The 8,771-nt window shown below is 37.4% G+C and overlaps 1 long non-coding RNA gene across 1 annotated transcript; it reads left to right on the top strand.

Annotated features, from left to right (window-relative positions):
- Positions 1 to 5,520: 5,520 nt before the first annotated feature.
- Positions 5,521 to 5,984, top strand: LOC134203297 (uncharacterized). The gene is made up of 3 exons (XR_009977560.1): positions 5,521 to 5,624; positions 5,694 to 5,777; positions 5,928 to 5,984. It is a non-coding gene; the product is annotated as an uncharacterized LOC134203297 (long non-coding RNA).
- Positions 5,985 to 8,771: the final 2,787 nt, after the last annotated feature.

The raw sequence follows: 8,771 nt of genomic DNA, 5'->3' as shown, positions 1-8,771 counted from the left end.
GCTTACCGTGTACAGGTCGTTTCAGGTTTGTATGACAGTTGATATGGCGAGGTTAAATTTTACATTATTCTGATTGTGGCACTCCGTCATTGGGCGCTGGCGACGGGGAGACCATATGACTGGATGAAATATATAAGAGCGTTTACTACATAGACCAGCGGTTCTCAACCTTTTTCTTGAGAGGTACCCCTTCAAACTTTTGCTTTCATTGAGGTACCCCCTATTTTATTTTCGCTGTAAATGAAAATAAGCGTATGTCATAAGATATATTGAAAACAAACCACAAAACTATCAGGATATATGACTTTCTAAAAAAATATCTGAAGTTTTCGTTATTCCGTGAAACTTTCTGATTCGAATCGGTTTTATACGTCAAGCTTCCGAGCCTCTTGGAAGTAAGCTAAGTTTCCAAGCATTCTGAAAATAGGATTACGACTTACGAGCATCTTGATAGGGAGTTTCGGAGCCTCCGATGGACTATTGAGGCTTCCTAGCCTCTTGAAAGGAGGCTTCCGAGCCTCTTGAAAGAACGCTTCCGAGTCTTTTGAAAGGAGGCTTCCGAGCCTCTTTAAAGGAGGCTTTCGAGGCTTTTGAAAGAAGGCATCCGAGCATCCTAAGAGGAGGCTTCTGAGCACCTTGAAGGGACACTTTTCAGCATCTTGATAGGAGGCTTACAAGCCTCTTGAAAAGAGGCTTCTGAATCTCTTGAAAGAAAGCTTCCGACCCTATTGAAAGAAGGCTTCGGAACCTGAACAAAGGAGGCTTCAGAGCCTCTTAAAAAAGTCGAGTCTCTTAAAAGGCCCATTGAAAGCAGGCCCATTCAATCTTATGCTGTGTATTCCAACACCATCGCTTAGTGAGATTGAGCTTTCATGTCGGCAGCCTGTGTTCGCGGTGCTGGGGCGCGATTTAAATCTTTACACACGATTTCCACGAAATTTTGTTTGATCATCCACGTCTGTTCCCTGTAAAATAAGTTTATCAGAATCCGAATGAAAGCACCCGCATAATTGAAAACGATCTGTCGTATTCTTGGTATCATTCATATGAAATAAGCGATACTGTTATTATTCACCTCATAGTCGTTTTAAAATGTGACTATACAATATTCGTTAATCAAAATTATACACAATTTTTTAATCACGGTACCAGTTGCAATAATTTCAAAATTTATTATGTCTTTACAATTTCTTATCTTTCATTCTTGCATGAAAAATGATAGAAAACTGTAAATGGTTTATAACTGATACCCTAATAACTTCCCATAAAGCTTCGATATAATTACGTATCATCTAAAACTATTTGTTTTCCGTGGCAATTCCACAATCACATTAAGAATCATATCCTTCAATGATAAAAATACGGTAAGCATTAATGTTCTGCGAATAGTATTGCGCAGTTCACACTCAATTGGACTACACAGTTTGAAACAGCAACCTGCACAAGTGTGATTCACAAGTGTGATCTGTCAAAATTTTGTTGATCGCTTGACAGGTTGAAACGTCAGCCCTTTGTTATGGTTCAAATTCAATTAGCTTTGCTTGATTTTTGTTCTGATTCCTGCACACAGTAGTTAGGAATGGCCAACGGAAACGTTATTTTACGAAATGTTCAACATAAGAGGGCTTCGGCAAATACCAAGTTTCATTGCCTTTACGGCTATTATTTTCTCGGCCTCAAAAGAGCACAGCTGGCAATTATTTACCGAAAAAGCAAAACGACTATCAGCAATTGGATTTCTGCTTATGAAGAAAACGGATTAGTGGCCCCCAAGCAGCGACAGCAGATAAACCGAAAATTTTCCGCTGAACAGCGACAATGGATTCTTGGACTCTATCAGAAGAACCCAGTGCTATATCTGGATGAATGTCGAGACCTGTTCCACTGCCAGTTTAGCAAAAGAATAAGCGCAGCAACGGTTTGCAGAATCCTTCATGCGGAAGGACTGACCTGGAAGGCGTTGGAACGTAGGGCGATACAGATAAAGGAAGAGGAGATACTGCGATTTTGTTCCGAAATGAATTCCTTTGATTGGGATATTTATATGCTTGTATTTCTGGATGAAGTATCCTTGGACAACAAGGGTGTTTTAAGGAAACAGGGATATGGAGTGAAAGGAAAAGATTAATTTTTAGAGGTGAGTTCGTAAGGCGTCCAAGAGCATCATTTTTATGTTTCCTCGGTCTCCAAGGAGTTCTTGACAGCTTTGAAACTGCGGGAACATTTACGCGGAGAATATTTTTGAATGTTGCCGCGAATTTGCTCTCCATAACGATAGAGTTCACCGTTATCCCGGATTCAACTCAGTTTGGATCATGGATGGCGCACGGATCCACTGTGATCCAAATATAATATTATATTTGCGATCGATTGGGATTATTCCTGTATTTTACCTCCCTATTGTCCGTTTTTTAATCCTGTGGAGTTAATTTTTGGTATGGCAAAATCCCGGATCAGAAAAATCTACCCTGAAAATTCCAACGCCAATATGTCTCACCTTGCATTGGAAACATTCATGGGCTTGCGACACTATGACTGTACGAGTTTATACAAAAAATGTGGTTATTCTTCTGGTGGATCATTCGATCCGTCAGGTGGAATGTGGAAAAGTTCCATTTCCCTGAACATGGATGACGCAGATGCCAACACAAATCCACAAACAGAGTAATTTCAGATATTTTTGTTTTCCATCAATTACCTATTCAGAATAAATAATTATCAATTGCGAATCGTTTTTTATTGAAATAAAATCTTATCCAATACATTAAGCTCGATCACAAATGGTCAACATCATCCATATCCGAGACATTCTCAGCTAAAGAACGGCTAATATCATCTTCCTCTGGTTTAATGGAATCCTGCATGGCTGTAACAATACCAGTGTTGGTCGAGCATCTGACTTGTAGCGCTTGAATCCGGTGCTTGATACGTCCACCTAAGGTTAGGAGTTCGTTTACCTCATTCTCCAACGTTGAAAGGTCTGTTGTGAACGCTTCATTGATAGTCTTAGCAACCGACAGCCCACTGCGAGCGCTTTCCAACTGCACTGCCTCCGAGATAGGAACCGATCGAAAAAATTTGATGATTGAATACGGCGGTAGTTCATTCATCCGACGCTCACGTTCGTGTGCAGGAACAGAGTGTATATAGTTCGCCCAAATTTTCCAGGAGCTTGCATGCCCGCTGAAGTGAGCACCATGGATGTCTTGAAGTTGCTTGGCTAATGCAGTTAGAGACTGATTGGTGGGAGCTCCCGCTCCCGCTTATCAACTAATTCCCACAGCTGCTTGCACGATACTGCAGTTGAGTACATGTGAACATGTACACGAATTTCCTTAGATCGCCAACTGATCAGTAGCTTGCTGTCGACTTTATCGACATTGACGCGCCTACGATTTACATGGTTTTGCAGGTAAACAAACTTTCCCAAGTCACCAAATGTTGGTTCGGTATTCATCCAACAAGGAACTTGGATTCCGTTGTCCTCTTCGAAGATAACTTCTTGCTTAATAACAGGTCTTACAATTTGCCATACTCCATGCAAAATATCCGCAACGGTATCACCATAAATAATCTCCGATGCAAACTTGGTTCCAGAAGTCTCTCCAACAAATTTGCGCTTGAAAAAGTTCCACATAATGACAAATTGTTTTGTTTGCCCCGAAGCTTGCTGCATTCTCCGTTTGATTCACCGGTATCTAGGTTTCGAGGGTTGTTCTCCTTCGTACTAGAGTCATCGACATCCAAAGATTCACGAGGTTCGAAAAAGAACCATCTTCGAGCGCTTCAATGGAAAACTGATCAGAATCGAAATTCTGGTCGTAGTCAATGGGACTGTTGGACAAAATCCCATCGGAGCCTTCCGATCCTTTTTCATTGTCGTTCATGGTGCTACAAGTGAAAAATGAAAAATGAAATATTTTAGTTACGCAACGAATACATCAGTAGAAAATTAATAATTGCTTACCTGTGATTACTTTCATAAGTTGTCCGCTTGGTGTTGATCACAAAATTATTTATATTTCGATAATAATGGCAATGAAAAACAGACCGAAATTTTCTTGCCTACCGTTAGATGCAGGCTTATTCGTTTACACTGTAAACCCAGCAATACTCATTAAAGAGTAAAAAATGAACATTTTTTACCGATATATGGAGCTGTCAAAATAAAGAGTAATTTATTTTTCATAATAATGCGTATATTGTGCCCACTTTCATGTTCCTAGTTTTTACCCATTAATGAGTGAAAAATAAGTTAAGTTTCTAACAAACGACTTGAAGAGCTGTTGGCAGAATGGTAAGAGTTTTTATTTTTACTTTTAATATTTGAAATAATCAAATAATCTATATTTCTATTCCAATTAGAAAACGAGAAAGCAGACACCTACTCGCAGACGACGTATTCGGTATAATGCTAGTAAACTGGTCCATCCTCGAATCTATGTTTTGTTCGCATACATCAAGGTTGTTCTCCACCATTTAAAGCCGAATCAGGAGATCCTGCACGGTGCTCAGTCGGTTGCCGCGGCTGCCAGTGGTATACAATCCGGAGAGTAATTTTATACGGTAATTTTGATACTTCCAGATAAATGCCTTTTTCAACTAACTGGTTCTTTTCCGCAGTAATCGAATAACGTCGGGTTGGTTACTTCTGTACCCTGACCGCCACTGCTATAAATAGCCATCGATTCCAGGAATTGGAAGGACGTCCTTTGACTGATGGCGATAGGACCAGGAAAAAGGTTTCTCATATAACAAATGCAATATGATGTGCGATCCGGCGAGGCTAAACAGGCCAAAAAAACAAGTCTTTATCGAGTGTCAATTTTCACTGCTAATATATGAATTATTAATAAAGATTGTTTCCATAAACCCCATATTAACGCGTTGCTTGTTTTAACTAAATTGAAATAATAAATGCTTTTTTAATTGCCAGCAAGAGTAAAAAACACCCATTTTCGCAAATTTCTAATTTCGAATAATGAGTAAAAGTTACTCTTGAATTTGACGTACAGTTCCTTTACCCATTAATGAGTAAACGCTGTTTACTCTTTTAATGAGTTGAACTATTTAACTTCATAGTGGGTATTTTTTTACCCATTAAAGAGTACTTTGGTGGCACAGTGTACTTGCTTTTTGTTTACACCTTCTTTCTTGTGCATGAACGTAAACTGTCATTATATATAGCAGTGTTGCCAGAATGACTGGAATATATTTGAACATAATTATAAACTTATTCATGGGAATATTTTTTCATTTTCGAGATATTTTAGGAAACATTTTATTTTAAATACCGTGTTTATATTATACTTGTTGAATATAGATATTTTAGTAGTGAAATTTGATTAAAAAGTACTTGAGCATGAAGTCCAGAAAAAGAAAAAAAATCTCTAGTTTTACTGGCAACTATTATCAGCAGTAAAAAGTGTGATTTGCGAATTGTGCTGAGAATCCATGCTTCAAAGAAATCAGCAATATGTGTTTTTCTTTTATAGAACGCAGACAATTTATTTCCGTGTGGCTGTCTTGTTTTTATTCAGTGAGTTGAGTGCTGGTTCGGTCGAACCAGACTGTTTCTTACGTTTTTCGAAGGTTACAAGCATTATTGGACAAATAACACAACGGTAAGTTTTAGAAATAAGTAATTTAAAATATATGCTACTAAAATTATGCCCTTATATATCTTCTCTCAGTTCTCGTGGAAGTGGATTTCCGAAGAACAAAATTTCATGACGGTATTGCGATTTCCAAAATTTGTGTTTGATGTCTGCTCATAAGTAAGTATATTTATAAGTACACTATACTATTTAAAATACAATTGAATACCACAATTCATCAATGTGACCATTAACACATCCATCCAAAATCCTATCAAAAAAGTCCTCGGCATTTTTATAATGAGATGTTTTCGCATTTTTTTTTTGCAGCTCCCTTCACGGATGCGGGCATCCACGAACTTGGCTTACTGCATGCCCCACACGTCGGCCTCTATTGAAAGAATTTAATTGATTTTTTATTTATATAAAATAAATAGTAATGAAATTTATATATTGTGTTTTTTCTTACAACAGTGACAAAAAATTACCAAATTGTCGTCTAATTAGGGTCGATTCAAATATGACGTCCACTACTTTTTGGAATTTCTAGACCCCCCTCCCCCCTCTGTCACGCTTTTTTGTATACCTAGTACATGTACTGTCACAAAATCTTAGACCCCCTCCCCCCCTTAAGCGTGTGACATCATTTTTGAACGACCCCTTAGTGAAAGATAAGACGTACGGTGCATAAATTTTGTATTCGTATCATAATATCGTTCAAATATTACAAACCATATTGTTTTCTTCTGAAACAAGGATTGTACATGAACCACATCGTATAGCATGTAGCGAAAATAATGTACTGAAAAATGGGCTTTTTTAAATAGTAATTATACTTAACCGCCTATTACCCCTATGGTCGTTTTTCCAATAACAGCATACCGTAACGCGATGACCATTTAGGATGATGTCAGTTTATCTTACGTTAGTACAACAATCAAAACAGTAGGGATAATGTTATTTATAATCATGAATGATCTGAGAAATGTTACGTTTATGGTTCATGATTATGCGGGCACACAAAGGTCCGTCTCATTTACCGAATTAAAATTGAAAGTGCCGGTTCAAAGATTTAATAAATACCCAGTCTTAAAAAAGGCTGGAGCACCCTCCAAAACCATTAAAACATAAATCTATCAAAAGTAATCTTGCTCTGCAGGCAGGGCTATTCGATAATTATTGAACTGCCACTATGAGATATGAGACATCACACCTACTTTCCAGTTGACGAAATCAATTCATCTATTTGATCTTGATGCATAAACTTTGGTTACAAACTTGAGCTCACTATAATATGGGCGTCGAAACTAAGATAAATTAATAAGTAGATTAATTGTACGTGTCATCGACAGGTGTTTTATGAAACACTATTGGAACCTTTTTCCTTTACATTTGATCCGATCCAACTGGAAGTGGATGTCACATTTGGGATAAAATTTTGCTTTACTCTGGACCATTTGTGTGTTGTTAGAATAATAGTTTTTGGAAGCATAATGGACTTAGCGTAAACATCTGGAGATAAAAAATAATTACTAGCATGCACCGGAAAAATTTCTTTTGGATGACAAGAAACCTAATTATACTGGCCATGTCGCCTAAGTATTATTAATTAAGTAACCTAAGAATTAAATCAGTTTAGTAGTGATTCAAATTGGTGCATTTAATTTTAATATGAATCTAAGACATGCATCTCCCAGCAGCTGCCCTAGATTTGTTTAAGTTCAGATTCAAAAGCTCAAAACTGTTGCACAGCTTTGTTCTATTTTCTGCAGATTGAATCACGAGATTCAAACATTTCTTTTATGTTTTGACGAATGAACGCGTTATTTTAACTACGGAATTCGGATCAATGCACTTCACCCGGCGTTTCTGAGCAGTAAGATAATTTTCATTTATTTAAACAAAATTAAAACATTATTTTGCTTCAGATCCCAACGAGAATAGTGATCTAAAAAAAGGATAAATGAATCACTGCTGATCAATCAGTTAATTGGTTTGTAGTCTTATTTTACTACTTGCAAAAATTTGGTTTTCAAACATATGCATTAGGAATTAAAGGCCCACTCTTTATCACAATGCCAAATATTTGTCAAATTATTTCAGATATCTATCAAACTGTTTAGATATCGATATGGGTATCAGGCAGACTTGACAAACTTGTTATTATAATTAATTTGATATTTGTTATTGTGACAAAGACAGTGCTGATAACTTTTGCGCTATAGCGAAACATGTGTAGGGGAACTGGGGGTAGGACGCCCACGTTAAGGAAAATGCCATTTTTATCAATGAAAACCACCATTTCAGCCAGTTTTCATCAGCGCATACTGAAGAACAGCATATCTGCGACTGACTACCGATAACAGATATCTAATTGTCCATTTTATTGCACAGAAATTTGATTTTTAAAAAGCACCCGAAAAAATGATTTTGAAACCATGCGGGGTGAGATGCGCCAGTGGATGGGTTAAAACGCGCATGTGCTTATCGTACTGATTTTCATTTTAATTGCCTACATTAAGGCAATTAACCGAATGTTTCAGCTGTTTCGGTCATACGAAATGAGCATGGGCGTAATGCCCCACACCGACCTCAGAAGTTTGAAGGCCCATAAAATCGTTTTAAAACCATTTTTGACGACGATTTCGTGTGGAACATAAAGAACACGAGTAAGCAGCATGGCTCATGGCTCAATTGTTAATTTATCAATGTATAACAGCGACAGAAAGACTAAATTCCACCGAGCTAGAATTGCATCAAAACACGCAAAAATCGTTTTTTCGAGTTTTTCATGTATAACTAGAGAAAAATCATGAAATATATGTATCCAATGGCAATATTTTTCATTGCTTTATCGTATAGACTATTGAAAATAATCAAAATGGGGATATTTAACCTTATTTAGGGGTGGCGCGTTTTAACCCCTATGGGCGTGCTACCCCCACTTCCCCTATCTGAAATGAACGAATAGCAATAAAGTTTTGAAACATATTTTAGATGGTGCGCTTTTTCTTTTAACAACAGCATAAAATCGAGCCTAAAATTAAAAAAAAAACTGTTTATTTTGTTTTTTATTCGAATTAAGGTTCCCCCAAACACACGCGATGCGACAGTCGCGACGCGATTCTATCGCTTGGCGACAGCGATTCTGTCGTCGGTAATATGGAAGCGTAA

Source organism: Armigeres subalbatus, unplaced genomic scaffold, assembly GCF_024139115.2.
Source record: "Armigeres subalbatus isolate Guangzhou_Male unplaced genomic scaffold, GZ_Asu_2 Contig1744, whole genome shotgun sequence".
Classification (NCBI taxonomy): Eukaryota; Metazoa; Arthropoda; class Insecta; order Diptera; family Culicidae; genus Armigeres; species Armigeres subalbatus.
The sequence above is the reverse complement of the archived record's forward strand: the minus strand, read 5'-3'. Positions and strand labels throughout refer to the sequence as shown.